General features: G+C 38.0%; 1 protein-coding gene across 4 annotated transcripts in view; it reads right to left on the bottom strand.

The window, feature by feature from the left end:
• The window catches only part of FSTL5 (follistatin like 5), a 935,726-nt gene that overhangs the window by 739,693 nt on the left and 180,126 nt on the right, over positions 1-15,907 (bottom strand). The gene's annotated exons all lie outside the window — the stretch shown is intronic.

Genomic DNA, 15,907 nt, shown 5'->3' with positions numbered 1-15,907 from the left:
GGGACCACTTCATTATTCAGTCTGTTCCTCTGAGATTTGGAGAAGGACAGTGCTGAGGACCAGAGGATGGAGATGAGGAGGTGAAAGGTTATTCCTCCCCTGAGGTACCTTTCTCAGGGAGGATTTCTATTAACATAACACATACTAATCCTCGGAGAAGGCAATGGCAACCAACTCCAGTACTCTTGCCTGGAAAATCCCATGGATGGAGGAGCCTGGTAGGCTGCAGTCCATGGGGTCGTGAAGAGTCGGACACGACTGAGCGACTTCACTTTCACTTTTCACTTTCATGCATTGGAGAAGGAAATGGTAACCCACTCCAGTGTTTTTGCCTGGAGAATCCCAGGGACGGGGGAGCAGAGAAGGACTGCTCTCTATGGGGTCACACAGAATTGAACACGACTGAAACGACTTAGCAGCAGGATACTTATCCTGGTTTCTTTCTGTTTTCTGGCCTCTGTCCCTTAAGAGAAAGCAGGACTAATGGGACAGTTGAATTTGAGTAAAAGCTGAACTCGTTCTGTTTAGATCTTATTTTGGGGGCAAGATTATTCTTTACTATATGTGATTTAGGCTTTGCAAGTTGGGCTCATTGTGCAACCTGCAAATAGAGCACTAATGCTCTATTTCAAGCGCTAGTCAACAAGAGTTTTGTGTTTCTTATGTTTATTTTTGTAGAGGCTTAGATTAGATAAGTGAATTTTAAGTTGTCAACAGCCTTAAATAAGATATTTGTGCTTTATGTTTCTGCTGGGGCTGGTCATTGTAGATTATGAAGGATGTCTTTGAGCAACATTTAAAAGAAATATAAAGACTTACCCATAGGTTCCGGGAGAGACAAATTAGGAGTTTGGGATTGACATATACACTACTATATATAGAATAGATAATCAACAAGGATCTACTGTGTAGCACGGGGAACTATACTCAATATCTTGCAATAGCCTATAATGGAAGATAATCTGAAAAAGAAAACACACACACACATACATATATATGTATACGGCTTCCCTGGTGACTCAAACAGTAAGGAATCTGCCTGCAATGCAGAAGACCTGGGTTAGATCCCTGTGTTGGGAAGATCCCCTGAAAAAGGAATGGTGACCCACTCTAGTATTCTTCCCTGGAGAATTCCACAGACAGAGAAGCCTGGTGGTCTACAGTCCATGGGTCTCATGGCAGCTTGATTCCAATGCCCTTTGTGTCTGTATGAAGATAGCAGTGCCTTGGTAGATGCTGTCATGGGCTAAAGAGGTGCAAATAATCAGATTCAACTAAGGCAAGGGCTCAATTGTACAGAAAAGGGAATCTTTCTATATACCTGCCATTTAAACTTTACAGAGCAGGGCAGTCATTCCCATTTGTATAATGCTTTCTAGCTTGTCTACAGGGAATGACTTTTTGCAATGCAAGGCAGCTGGATTCCAAGTATACTGCATAACACTAAAGAAGGTCAGTTTTAAAATTATTATTTTCAGGTTGAGGTTTGATGCTTCAAATGTCATCTTACATTCAAGGCTAAAGAGGAAACTGTGGAAGAACTAAGCATGAAGTCATGGAGTTAATCCACAAGTCTGAGATTTGAAAAGTGATAAACAATGCTAGGTAATGATGTGACATTTAGTTAGCTATCCAGGAATTTGCTGTGCTTTCAGAGAACATTTTTGATAAATGTGTGGAACTGAGACAATAAAAGAAAGCATGGCAAAAAAGAGGCACATGACAGGAAGGCAGATGGGATGAAGATAAATTCAGACCATGCTGTGGTTGCATAGCAGTATCTCCTGGGTGGGATAGTCCAAGCCAAGAAAATGAAGGTGTACAAGGTTTGTTTGAATAGTGGATGCATTTGGCAGATTTAGAACAAACAAGCTAAGATCTTAAGAAAAATACTCTGGGTAGAAAAACAAGGATGGTAAAAGGACCAAGGCATTTGGATCCAGGAAACTATTATCTCTTTACACAGTGGAGAAGGGAAGAGACCAACCTTAAAAATAGGTCACAATGGCTTTTCTAAAAAGAGTAGAAAAATAAAACAACAGAAAGTGTATTTCACTATTGCAGAAAAAATGTCTGCTAGAAAGACCACTCAAGATCCGTAAAGAAGATGTGGTCTATTACTACTCAGTCATAGAAAAGAATGGAATTTTGCCATTTGCAGCAACATGGATGGATCTGGAGAGTATCATGCTGAGTGAAATAAGTTAAGTCAGAGAAAGACAAATACGGTATGTTTTCACTTATAAGTGGAATCTAAAAAATAAAACAAGTAAATTAATTTAATGAAAGAAAAACAGGCTCATACAGAAACACAGAATAAACTAGAGGTTAATTGCAGGTAGAAGAAATGGGGAGGGGGAAAAGTAGGAGTAGAGGATTAAGAGGTACAAACTTCTATGTATAAAACAAATAAGTTACAAGGATATAATGTATACCACAGGGAATACAGTTAACAGGTATTTTATAACAACTTTAAATGGTGTCTAATCTACAAAAAATATTTAATGACTAGGGTGTACACCTGAACTAATATAATATTGTCAATCAACTATAATAATGTCTAAAACATTAAAAAATGAGTATAGTGATTTGAAAATTTCTTGGCTTGCACTGTGTCCTTAGTACAAACTTTCTGAAGCATTCGTGTCAGGCGAAAGTCAGAAATCTCAGAGGGATGTTAGAACCAGAAGAAGAGTAACACTTTCTCCAGGAGGCAGTGACAGGCACTGCAATGAGCCTTTTATATGGCCGGGCACTGTAAATGTTAGTGCCCAAGAAAGGATGGAGGCTTGTCCACTGAAAAGAACCACCTTCACTGGGGCACTGGTCTCCCACAAACACCAGGCTCAAGGAAAAAGGCAGAGTCCTGGATTCAATTTTATTCATTACTCCTAATTTGCCTACTTGATTTGTATCTTGAATAAATGATTCAAACCGCTTAGCTATTTCCTGAGTCACGGAGCCAGTTGCCACTGCCTTCAGTTAGACTCCGTGACTCTCACCTCCCACGTTCATGGACACATTTCACACACTGCAAAGGGAGGCCCCAGATGCAGCTCAGCATGTGTGCCTGAATGACCCTAGTGGTTGTCTGCCAAGTTTGACATCTAGATACGGAGGTTATCAGTGAGTTCAGATGAATTATTCTCCCTTCTTTCCTACAGATGGACCATTCTTAGGTGGAGAAGCTTCATACTGTTTCACTAGAAGCATTCTGTGAGACCAGCTAACCTGCTTATCATAAAGGGCAGCTTTTAAGAGCACTGCATCCATGATTCTCCAATACTGTCTTTATTTCTACATTACTCTTTTCCTCAGGATATGCTCACCATAAAACATCAACACACAAGTCTTTCCAAAGGGTTTGATTTTAGGGGAAATTCAGTTAAGAGAGGAAATGAAAAGATTTGTTAATATGCTGGATGAGAAAGAAAACTGCATAAATTAACAGTTGCCAAAGCCGTTTTATTATATATTTCCAGACTCTAAAAGAAGTTGGTCATGTCACAACAGTCATTATCTAAGAAAGCAGAGCGTTCAGAAGAGATTCAGTTCAGTTCAGTTCAGTTCAGTCACTCAGTCGTGTCTAACTCTTTGCGACCCCATGAATCACAGCACGCCAGGCCTCCCTGTCCATCACCAACTCCTGAAATGTACCCAAACTCATGTCCATTGAGTTGGTGATGCCATCCAGTCATCTCATCCTCTGTTGTCCCCTTCTCCTCCAGCCCCCAATCCCTCCCAGGATCAGGGTCTTTTCCAATGAGTCAACTCTTCACATGAGGTGGCCAAAGTATTGGAGTTTCAGCTTCAGCATCAGTCCTTCCAATGAACACCCAGGACTGATCTCCTTTAGGATGGACTGGTCGGATCTCCTTGCAGTCCAAAGGACTCTCAAGAGTCTTCTCCAACACCACCACTTTTCTCCAAATATGGTAAATGCTGCACCATAATTAGTCTCTTGATAAAAGTCTTCTGGTTGAAATTACCTTCAAAGTTTATGGACTAATGGATGTCTTGGAGTGGCTGAAACAAAGCCCATTTTCACTCCATTTCTTCCTTTCCTTAGATAACACTGAGGTTCTATTTTGGTCTTTGCCAAAACCTGAATCCTAGGTTCTGAAAACATCATTATGATGGAATAACTTTGGGTTTCAAAAGTGAGCTTCTTTATGAAATTTATTGGATGAGAATCCAGTTGTTGATAATCTTTGGACTCTCTAAAAGAGCAGCACATGAGACTTGATACAGATCTAATGAATATTCTGATTCTGGGGAGAATCACCCCAATCCCATGGTTATGGATAGCCAGGATGCTGCTGCAAAGAGAGGCTGTGTCCAAGTCAAACTCAAATTGATCAGGAAAATAAATGGGGCAAATTCTATTTTCTTTAGACTTAAAGGAACTGCATAATTGATTTTGAGTTTTAATCCCTTTGGCCTATAGTGTCTTTGGAGTTTTAACAGACATGGGGATTATTCTTCTGATTAAATTTCTTTAATGACTTCTTCAGGCTTCAAATAAAAATCTATAACTGTATTTGAGACCATAATTGTATTTGAGTTATTTCTATCTTCTTGGCATTTTTAGAGTGTCTTTCAAAAGTTGTATAATCTCAATATGGAACTTTGGATGAAATATAGTTCATAACATGGCTGTGCTTAAGTTGAGAAGTGAAAAAGAATTGGGGTGGATTTTCAGATTTGGAGGGAGTAGTCTTAGATGTGAAACTATTCTTTCTGATCCATTTCAGCATCTTCTGGGGCAACATCTACATTAGCCATCGGAACATTAATAACTCTGGTAGATGCTGAGTTTGCAACTTCATTAAGTCTTATGCTGTGCTAATAAATTCCAAGGATGATATTCACATTACTGATTGAACATAGACTTAGTAATTTACCTAAATGGTTTAAAAGTCAGTTTTTAAAAACCTAGATGGAGAGGGTGGACATTCTCTCCATTCTTACGCTCTAGTAAATCTCACTTCAAATCAGTTTATGCAGGTTCCTGTGTAGTTACCCCATATGAGTTTCTCCCGCTGTGATTTTGATCATAGGGCCTGTGGTGCACAGACCACACACCAGATGGGTTGAATGCTATCATCCTGTAGATTATCTGCCAGCTTGTTCTTTCCAGAATGACCAGACAATAGCATGACTCTCTACGACATCTTTCAATCTCTATTTGACCTTATTCTTGTTTTATTTTTCCCCCCAGATCAATTCACTGAAGGTTCAGAGCCCTAAAATGAAAGTGAAACTTTTTCTCTAACAAACAGTCTCCTGATATTTTCAATCTATTACATCATATTAAAATCATTATAAAAGATATCAGTTACTGAAGACATAACCATATAAAGGGGAAGTTGTGTTGAACATGCAGGAGAGGCACTGAGATGCAATATATAATTTCCATGGTCATTTTGAAGAGCAGTTTGAAACAGGAAAATCTTAGAATATCTGTACCAGCAGTCTGCTGGAAGCCACCTGGTTTTCTGCAATTTTTAAGTGTTTGTTTATTTTCAGATTTCAAACAGCCCACTTACTAAGTCAGCATCACTGGCTCAACAGAGGATGGGGTCAGCAAGAACTGCAGAATATGTTAGAGAAGAGACAATGGTGGATGACACTTTAATATATAAAGATTTGAAAAGTTCATGAAATTCAAGTTTTTCAAAACATGGCTGTATCTCATATAAAACCATTGTTTTTCTAAACAAAATCCCCTTTTCTTAGCTTCTCCTAATACAAATCTGCCTACTCATTGTAGCTTCCTTAAGTGGTATTTTCCAGCTCATCACACTCACTCAAGCAATATTGACGGAGGCGAGGCATCTGGGTTCCTCTCTTGAGCCCCTGGCTTTGGAGAATGCTCTGGAGCACTCTCGACTAAAGTTCAAACAAAGGTCTCTTGCTACCCTTTGGGCCTTTTGCAGGGTGATTTGTCTCTAGGATTCCTTAACCATGACCTTGATCTTGCATCCTGGACCTGCCCAGGGCAGACTGCTTGTCTTGTTTTTCTTAATTTTCTAAAGAGGTAAACAAGTGGAATGGTCATGCAGGTAGGTGTGAGAGAAGAGAAGTGTGTGCGTAGTGGGTGAAGTGTTCTATTTGCACTGTTGGTTCAGGACCCAAAAATGTTAGAATTCGGCCTGCTTTAGTTGAGTTCAGTTCAGTTCAGTTCAGTTCAGTCACTCAGTCGTGTCCGACTCTTTGCGACCTCATGAATTGCAGCACGCCAGGCCTCCCTGTCCATCACCAACTCCCAGAGTTCACTAAAACTCACATCCATCGAGTCAGTGATGCCATCCAGCCATCTCATCCTCTGTCGTCCCCTTCTCCTCCTGCCCCCAATCCCTCCCAGCATCAGAGTCTTTTCCAATGAGTCAACTCTTCGCATGAGGTGGCCAAAGTATTGGAGTTTCAGCTTTAGCATCATTCCTTCCAATGAACACCCAGGACTGATCTCTCTTAGATTGGACTGGTTGGATCTCCTTGCCGTCCAAGGGACTCTCAAGAGTCTTCTCCAAAACCACAGTTCAAAAACATCAATTCTTCGGCGCTCAGCCTTCTTCACAGTCCAACTCTCACATCCATACATGACCACTGGAAAAACCATAGCCTTGACTAGACAGACCTTTGTTGAAAAAGTAATGTCTCTGCTTTTCAATATGCTATCTAGGTTGGTCATAACTTTCCTTCCAAGGAATAAGTGTCTTTTAATTTCATGGCTGCAATCAACATCTGCAGTGATTTTGGAGCCCCCAAAAATAAAGTCTGACACTGTTTCCCCTGTTTCCCCATCTATTTCCCATGAAGTGATGGGACCAGATGCCATGATCTTAGTTTTCTGAATGTTGAGCTTTAAGTCAACTTTTTCACTCTCCTCTTTCAATTTCATCAAGAGGCTTTTTAGTTCCTCTTCACTTTCTGCCATAAGGGTGGTGTCATCTGCATATCTGAGATTATTGATATTTCTCCCCACAATCTTGATTCCTGCTTGTGCTTCTTCCAGCCCAGCATTTCTCATGATGTACTCTGCATATAAATAAGCAGGGTGACAATATACAGCCTTGATGTACTCCTTTTCCTATTTGGAACCAGTCTGTTGTTCCATGTCCAGTTCTAACTGTTGCTTCCTGACCTGCATATAGGTTTCTCAAGAGGCAGGTAGGTGGTCTGGTATTCCCATCTCTTTCAGAGTTTTCCACAGTTTATTGTGATCCACACAAAGTGTTTAAATCTTGAGAAAGACCAAAACTCTAATTCAGAAAGATACATCTACTGCTATGTTCATAACAGCAGTATTTATCACAGCCAAGACATGAAAACAACCTAAGTCTCCATCAACAGATGAATAAATAAAAAAGATGGGGTACAAATATACAGTGGAGTGTTAGCCACAAAAATAATGAAATATCGTTATTTGCAGAAACATAAATGGCCTTAGAGATCATCATACTAAGTGAAGTAAGTTAGACAAAGACAAGTATCATAAAATCATTTATCCAAACTTACCTGAAAATATGAAATTATTTACAAAACACATATAGGTTCACAAACATAGAAATAAATACAGATTCGCAGACACAGAAAACAAATTTATGGTTACCAAAGGAGAGACAGAGAGAAAACGGATAAATTAGAATTTGGGGATTAACAAATGTACACTATTATATATAAAATAGATAAACAGCAAGACCTAGTCTATATCACAGGGAACTATACAATAACCTATAATGGAAAAGAATCTGAAAAAGGATGGGTAGAAATAGACTAAATAGTTCATCATGCTGCTGCTGCTGCTGCTAAATCGCTTCAGTCGTGTCTGACTCTGTGCAACCCCATAGAGGGCAGCCTAAATGCTTTTATGTGAAAGTATACTGACATTTGTAACTGAATGTATTTTCTAGTGCATTCATCACTTATTCACAGATATTTTCTGAATTAATTTTATGAAGAGCACACTGTCAGGGTATTAAGAGAAATATAAATCTGGGTAAGTCCTGAATTTAACCATAAAGAAACTAGTACTGTGTATGTGTGTGTGTGTGTGTGTGTGTGTGTGTGTGATAATACATAATAGCTTTTATAAAAGTGAGAAGTGATTTAATTTTATATTTTTATTTATCTATGTCGGTATAAAGATATATGAATTGATTTTAAAGGTATTTTATTTACAAATAAGCTTAGAGAAATTACTGCAAATTACATATGATATTTAATATTATATATAATATGAACATATGTATGTGTACATATCTACCTGTGCTTATAAACTGTAATTTGATTTATATTTAATAACTGTTAATTGAATACCTATGAGATCCCAGGTAATATGCTAAGTACTTTTCACATATATTATTAGACTCATTATCTTATTCAGCCCTACCAGTAAAAGCCTTTTAAAAAATCCCAAATTATAAGTGAGAAAATGTAAAGAGAAATAAAAAAATATGGAATTTAAAGAGATTTATTTTGCTTGAATAAATAACACTGCATATTGATCTCTTAATTAACCAGGGTCATGGGAAACAAGTCTTATGGATAAACTCAAACTGTGGGTAAAACTAATTACTTAAATTATTGAAAGTACAGATTTAAAACACATCTTTTTAGTCAAAATTAATCCAGTATTTAGAAAAATAAATGATTATGTTCAGGGTTGTGAATAATACTATTGCTCCTTACAACAGATATTTTCTGCTCCCACTCAAGGTGACTCATATAGTTCTTAAACAATTCTCCAAAACTTAGTTCATATGGCAAATCACTCAATAAATTATAACAATAGTATTTCAGCCAACAGTTATTGAGTATTAACTATGTGCTGAAACTGTTCCAAAAACTTCTATAAGCAATCATAGCTAATGCTCACAGCAAAACAAGTGTGTGCTATTGGTTGTCTGTCATTTAGAGCCAAGAAGGTCGAGGCTTAGGATGATGAGGTGGCTTGTCTGCAGTCTCATGACAAATGAATGCCCAAGCCAGGATCCAACCCATGCATCTGACTCTTGATCACACAACACATTGATCTGATTCTGCTTAACCAGGCAGAAGAGGATTAAGTCACTTCACACTCAATTTAAACAAAAATAACTCAAAGAACAAACAAAAAAGCATTTCAAATAAAAACTGTGTTTTTTCAACACATGTATATCATGTGCTTTTTGCTGATTGACCCAAATGACTATCGCTTTATTAGACTTCTCATAAGAGATAATTTAATATCTTATTTAATATTTTAATTTTATTTATTTTTATTTATTTATTTATTTTATTTATATATATTTATTTTTAATTAAATTTTAAATAAAATTAATCTTTCATTTGTTTAAATCACAGAACAATTTTTTTTTTAGTGTGTGGTAAAATTTAAACTTCTCCTATCTAGTTCAATCGCTTACATTTATTATTGGCTATAAAGCACTAGGATTTGACATCTAAATAACCTATCTATTCAATTTTTGAGGGGATAGGGCTTTTCCATCTTACAGTGGACACAATGTAGCTTATATTGATTACTCTGCAGTTTCAGACGATGAACACATTCTCAGATTTAGACTTATTACACATTTAGAAGGATGCTTAAGGATAATTGTAAGAATGACAATCTTAAGTTAAAGCAGTGAAATTATTAAGGGTTTCCCTGGTGGCTCAGATGGTAAGGAATCTGCCTGCAATTCACAAGACTCAGGTTCTATCCTTGGGTCGGGAAGATCCCCTGGAGAAGGAAATGTTTATCCACTACAGTATTCTTGCCTGAAGAATTCCGTGGACAAAGGAACCTGCTAGGCTCCAGTCCGTGGGTTAGCAAATAGTTAGAAAGATGTTTAAGGATAATTGTAAGAAGGACAATCTAAGTAGAACCAGTGGGCTTACTTTAAATGAATCTTTAAGTACTTATCAGCTGTATAATTTTCAACAGTTATTTAACTTTCAAGATTCATTTCTCTTACATATATACTTGTGTCTACTTCTCAGGGCCTTTTGATAGAAATAACAAGCTAAAGAAATCAATATATAAATAGATATGTGGTACATGGTAAGAGATTGATATGTATTAGCTCCCCTAAAGTTTTACAACAAATGCAACAAAACAAACAAAATACAAAAATACACAAAACAAAATACACAACAAAAATACACAAACAAAACAAATGGCATCCATGATAATATTATACTATTGATATTAATATTATTTACATAAATCTTATATATTAATGTTATTGTATTAATGATGTTATTTACATAAAATTTATGTTATATCATCTATCACATAAATCAGCTAATTTATAATGTATATTATTTATATTGTACAAATTAACATTTCATATTGGGTGTATGTTCAGTTGTGTCTGACTCTTTGGGACCTCATGGACTGTAGGCCACCAGGCTCCTTTATGCATGGAATTATTCAGGCAAGATTATTGGAATGGGTTTCCATTTCCTATCCAGGGGATCTTCCCAACTCAGGAGGTAGAAAGAAAAGAAAGTGAAGTCACTCAGTCGTGTCCAACTCTTTGCGACCCCATGGACTGTTGCCTACCAGGCTTCTCCGTCCATGGGATTTTCCAGGCAAGAGTACTGGAGTGGGTTGCTCTTTCCATCCCCAGGGGATCTTCCCGACCCAGGAATTGAACCCAGGTTTCCTGCATTGCAGGCAGATACTTTAACCTCTGAGTCACCAGGGATTCTTTACCACTGAACCACCTGGGAAGCCCTTAGGAATGTGAGACATGATCTAAAAATACCTGAGCTTATAATAAATTTTAACAGATATTCTAAATGTCTGTAAAGTTTCAAAGTGGGCAAGACTAAAGTTCTGATCAAGGAGTTAAAACTTGACAAATAGCTGAAATGGTGTTATGTTCTGAATTTTTGTGACCCCTTCCAAACTCATATGCTGAAATCCTAACCCCTAGTGGAATGAGATAGCATTAGGAGGTGGGGAGTTAGTTGCTCTGTAGTGTCTGACTCTTTACAACCCCATGGACTTATAGCCCAAGAGGCTGCTCTACCCATGGAATTCTCCAGGCAAAAATACTGGAGTGAGTAGCCATTCCCTTCTCCAGGAGATCTTCCTGACTGCAGAATAGAAACTGTGTCTCCTGCATTGCAGGCAGGTTCCTTACCATCTGAGCCAGGAGGGAAGCCCAAAGTGAAAGGGTTAGTCACAGTCATGTCTGACTCTTTGTGAGCCCTCAATGACTGTAGCCTGCAAGGCTCCTCTGTCCATGGAATTCTCCGGGCAAGAATACTGGACTGGGTAGCTGTTCATCAATATTATATTAATTAATTAATATAATATTATATAAAATTATATATAATATCCTCCATACTAAGACTTTTTCAGGAGAAACTTAAAACACTTTTATTAAAATTAATGGGATATTAATGTTTGATCAGTGATCTTTTGATGTTCCAACCACCTTGTCTTTGTCGCAAAAACTTCTATATACCTCAACTCCTTCTTTACCTCTTTCAGGCAGTCTCACAGAGCTATCTGAGAAGCTGTGTCCCAGGCTTTAGTCCTCAGAGTGCCTGCCCCAAAATCATAACTCTAAACTATTAGATGGTGTATCTTTTTTTTTAAGTCAATAGACTTTCACATTGATCAAGACGCTTTGAACAGGCACTAGAATCTATGTTAATTTAAGTTAAATATATATAAGAAAGGGTATAGAAAATTGCTCACAGATCTAAAGAAAAAGATTGTATAATAAACTGTTAAAAATAACTTTTTAGAATCCACATAGAACTGAAATATTAAAAGGTTATTTCCTTTACCATATAGACTAACCATATAGGGAAGATATTACTCTAGCTTGTTGCTGTTCAGTTGCTAAATCATGTCTGACTGTTTGCAATCACATGGACTGCAGAATGCCAGGCTTCCCTGCCCTTCACTATCTCCCAGAGTTTGCTCAAATTCATGTTCATTGAGTTGGTGATGCTATCCAACCCTCTCATCCTCTGTCGTCCCCTTCTCCTCTTGCCCTTAATCTTTCCCAGCATCAGGGTCTTTTCCAAAGACTCAGTTCTTTGCATCAGGTGGCCAAAGTATTGAAGTTCAGCCTCAGCCATCAGTCAGTCCTTCCAAAGAATGTTTAGGATTGATTTCAAATAGGATTGACTGGTTTGATCTCTTTGTTGTCGAAGGGATCTTCATGAGTCTTCTCCAGTACCTTAGCTGCTGGGTTCAGAACTACACTGCCTTTGCCATTACCTGTAAAAGGAAAATTTATTTTCCCCCAAATGTGTTTATTTTCCAACAAGAATCTCATAAAATGTCATACTTGCCTGAATCTGATCATAGAAACCTCAAACATATCCAGAAGCCTAACTGTAAGGGAATCTGGGAAATGTACCTTTTCGTTTACTAGACTCCGTTAAAAAAAAAAACCTATAGAAAGAAAGCATGCTATTGGGTGCTGAGTGAGCCAATTTACAGTATTCAGCACAAAGTGGTTGCAAACATTTGAGCAACAAAGGCATACACAAACACTTCCAAAAGAAGAGTACTGAAAGTTTTTACAGAAATAGGTGCATATATAAAGACACTGATGTATAGATCAGTCTTATGGACTCTGTGGGAGAAGGAGAGGGTGGGGAGATTTGGGAGAATGGCATTGAAACATGTATAATATCATGTATGAAACGAGTCACCAGTCCAGGTTCGATGCACGATACTGGATGCTTGGGGCTGGTGCACTGGGACGACCCAGAGGGATGGTATGGGGAGGGAGGAGGGAGGAGGGTTCACGATGGGGAGCATGGATATACCTGTGGTGGATTCATTTCAATGTTTGGCAAAACTAATACAATATTGTAAAGTTTAAAAATAAAATAAAATTAAAAAAATAATAAAATAAAATAACTGCTTAAAAAAAAAGAAAAAAAATTAAAAATTTATGAATTCACATATACCAAAATGTTAAATTGATGGTCATTTTTATATAGATAGATTGCAATAAAATTTACCCTCTTGTTAGTATATAATATTCTTCTGAGGATTATATAAGATAATATATGAAAAGTGCTTAGCAGAAAACTTGGCAATAAAGTACTCATAAATATTAGTTAGTCATATATGTATATGTATATATTACATATATACATATAAACAGGCATCAAGATAAAGCAACTGAAGTACATTCCATAGGAACATAGGGCCTGACACTATTAATAATTACACAGAAATTGTGAATTACTATAATTATTATTTTTAACATTCTGTTAGGGAAATTAAGTCTTGTGTAGGCTTCAGAGACAAAGCAGACCAGGCCTCTGACCTTGCTTCTTACCTGCCTGGATGCTGCCCTGACTGTGAGTGACCTCTTGCGAGTACAAGCCTTGCTGCACCATGACAGAGGGGGAATCTTGAAATGGTTGAGTTCCTGAAGGGACTCTGGTCAACCAAGTCCCAGGATTAGCAATATTCTAAGTTTTACTCAACAAAACAAACAGCATTAATGTGAAACTAGAGTTGCAATTTGCTCACAGATTGATGGCTATGTCAATTTGTGTCCTGGGATTATAAGCAGGAAACTGCTCACCAATGGAGCAGATGCTCTGCCTGGGACCTTTTCCCAATTGGAACTCCAGATGTGCTGTGTCACAGGACTTCCCAGCACTGTTTGAGTCTGGTACTTGGTCAAAACCCGATTTGGTGGTGTATTCTCTGCTGTTTCAATTTTTCTTTTCTTTTGCATTAGTATATGAAAAGTAAGCTAGATAAATCTCTAATAAATATTGGTATTATTTATTTGCATATAATAAGCGGCTTATTTTGTTATCAAATCCCTTGAATCTGAGACAAAAGTGAAAACGTTCTGCAAAACACATTCTGAATTTGTTTGACTTTTAAAATAACCACACATTAATATTGTGGAGAGAAAAATGATATTTGCATTTCTCTATGCATCTATTTGGGCTTCCCAGGTGGCTCAATGGGTAAAGAATCAGCATGTAATGCAGGAAACACAGGTTGGGAAGATCCTCTTGAGGAGGGCATGACAACCCACTCTAGTATTCTTGCCAGGAGAATCCCAAGGACAGATTAGCCTTGCAGGCTCCAGTCCATGGGGTCTCAAAGAGTCAGACATGACTGAAGCAACTTAGCACGTACAGACAGGCATGCATCTATTTACATTCACTTGCACCCCAGAGGGTAACCAAAAGAAAATAAAATGGTAACAAAAGAACTACACCCTGAATGATGATGGTGATTGTGGTGTTGGCATTTATAAAGAAATCTGAGTGTCGAAGAATGGATGCTTTCAAACTGTGGTGTCAGAGAAGACTCTTGAGAGTCCTTTGGACTGCACAGAAATACAACCAGTCCATCCTAAAGGAAATCATCCTGAATATTCATTGGAAGCATTGATGCTGAAGCTGAAACTCCAATACTTTGGCTACTTGATGAGAAGAACTGACTCATTTGAAAAGACACTGATTCTGGGAAAGATTGATGGCTGGAGGAGAAGGGAATGACAGAGGATGAAATGGTTGGATAGCATTACCTACTCAATGGACATGAGTTGGAGTAATCTCCGGAAGTTGGTGATGGACAGGGAAGCCTGGCATGCTGTAGTCCATGGAGTCGCAAAGAGTCAGACACAGCTGATCGACTGAACCGACTGACTGACTGATGAAGTAGGTTTCCTGCGACCCTACTGCTCTAAGTGCTCTTAAAGACAATTCACTACTGGTCTTGCATTTCTGCATGTCTTGAAAGAAGAAATACTGACTATATTCTACTCCAGACTTTTCTTTTCAGGGATTTTGTAGAGTCAGTATTTTTAGAAAATAGAGAAACTCTCTTTGGAAATAGGAGAAGGATACTTACTTGTCAAGTGTAACAAAAGGTCTCTCTACAGCCTGATGTCAAGTGTGTTTCCTATCCATTATAAAATATTTGAGTTTCCTGAGCTGGGCCGGCAGAGGGAGTGGTCTGCTTCTATAACGCAAACCATTGTATATACAGGCATCATGCCTTCTTCTTGTCCTGGGAACCAGCACAAGTGTTGGTACTCTGACTACTGCTATGGCTGTGAGAAAGAAACAGCCTCTGACAAGGGAGCCTCCTGTCTTTTTCCAGAATCCAGAAAACCCTGAGGCTCACTTGTAGGTTTTGGAGAGTGTAGAATCTCATACTCATTTTGATAAGTGCTCTATACATAATAACTTGTTTAATCATCAATACAAACCTATCAAGAAGGAACCATCATTATCCACATTTACAGGTGGGGAGATTAGTCCACCAAGGTCAGGTCATTTTTCATAGTGGTAGACTCGGGATTGAAACTTTCTCAGGGTCTAGGGTCAGAGTGTTAAACCACCGAGCAAAACTGATTTTAGAATCATCATGCTGTTGGTTCTCAGGTTTTGGTTCTGTTTGTTGAAAGGGAAAAAAATGGAATCATAACTTCATAAAATGGAAGAAAAACTTGCCACTTGTCAAATTAGAAAACTGCTTAGCTCGTATCCAATATTTCTCAACACTGTACTTATTAATCAACATCAGCCTTCTGTCTATCCTAGACAATCTCATCATACTAGCATTATTCCTGCCATCCAATTTGCTATTGATATTTTCCTAGTTTGAAATTACTTTATGAATCCACTCCTCTCTGTACTGATTTCTCCTTTGCTTCTCATGAGCCTCAATTGATATGTAAACATGCATAATTCACTAAGACCTGGAGTACTGTGTCTCATTCTTCACCTTTCTTCCCCTCATCTGTTCTTCTAAGACAAGATCTTCTCTCCCTATAAAAAGATGGGTCTCCATTCCTAGACTGCCCCTTAATACTCTGCACCTTACACCCATGCTTGTAAGCAATCTGGCCTTTTCTTACAAAGAATCCATCACCTTTTTTTTGTTAACTGCATTTATCTG

Source organism: Bos indicus, chromosome 17, assembly GCF_029378745.1.
Source record: "Bos indicus isolate NIAB-ARS_2022 breed Sahiwal x Tharparkar chromosome 17, NIAB-ARS_B.indTharparkar_mat_pri_1.0, whole genome shotgun sequence".
NCBI lineage: Eukaryota > Metazoa > Chordata > Mammalia > Artiodactyla > Bovidae > Bos > Bos indicus.
This window is presented reverse-complemented; position numbering and strand designations above follow the sequence as displayed.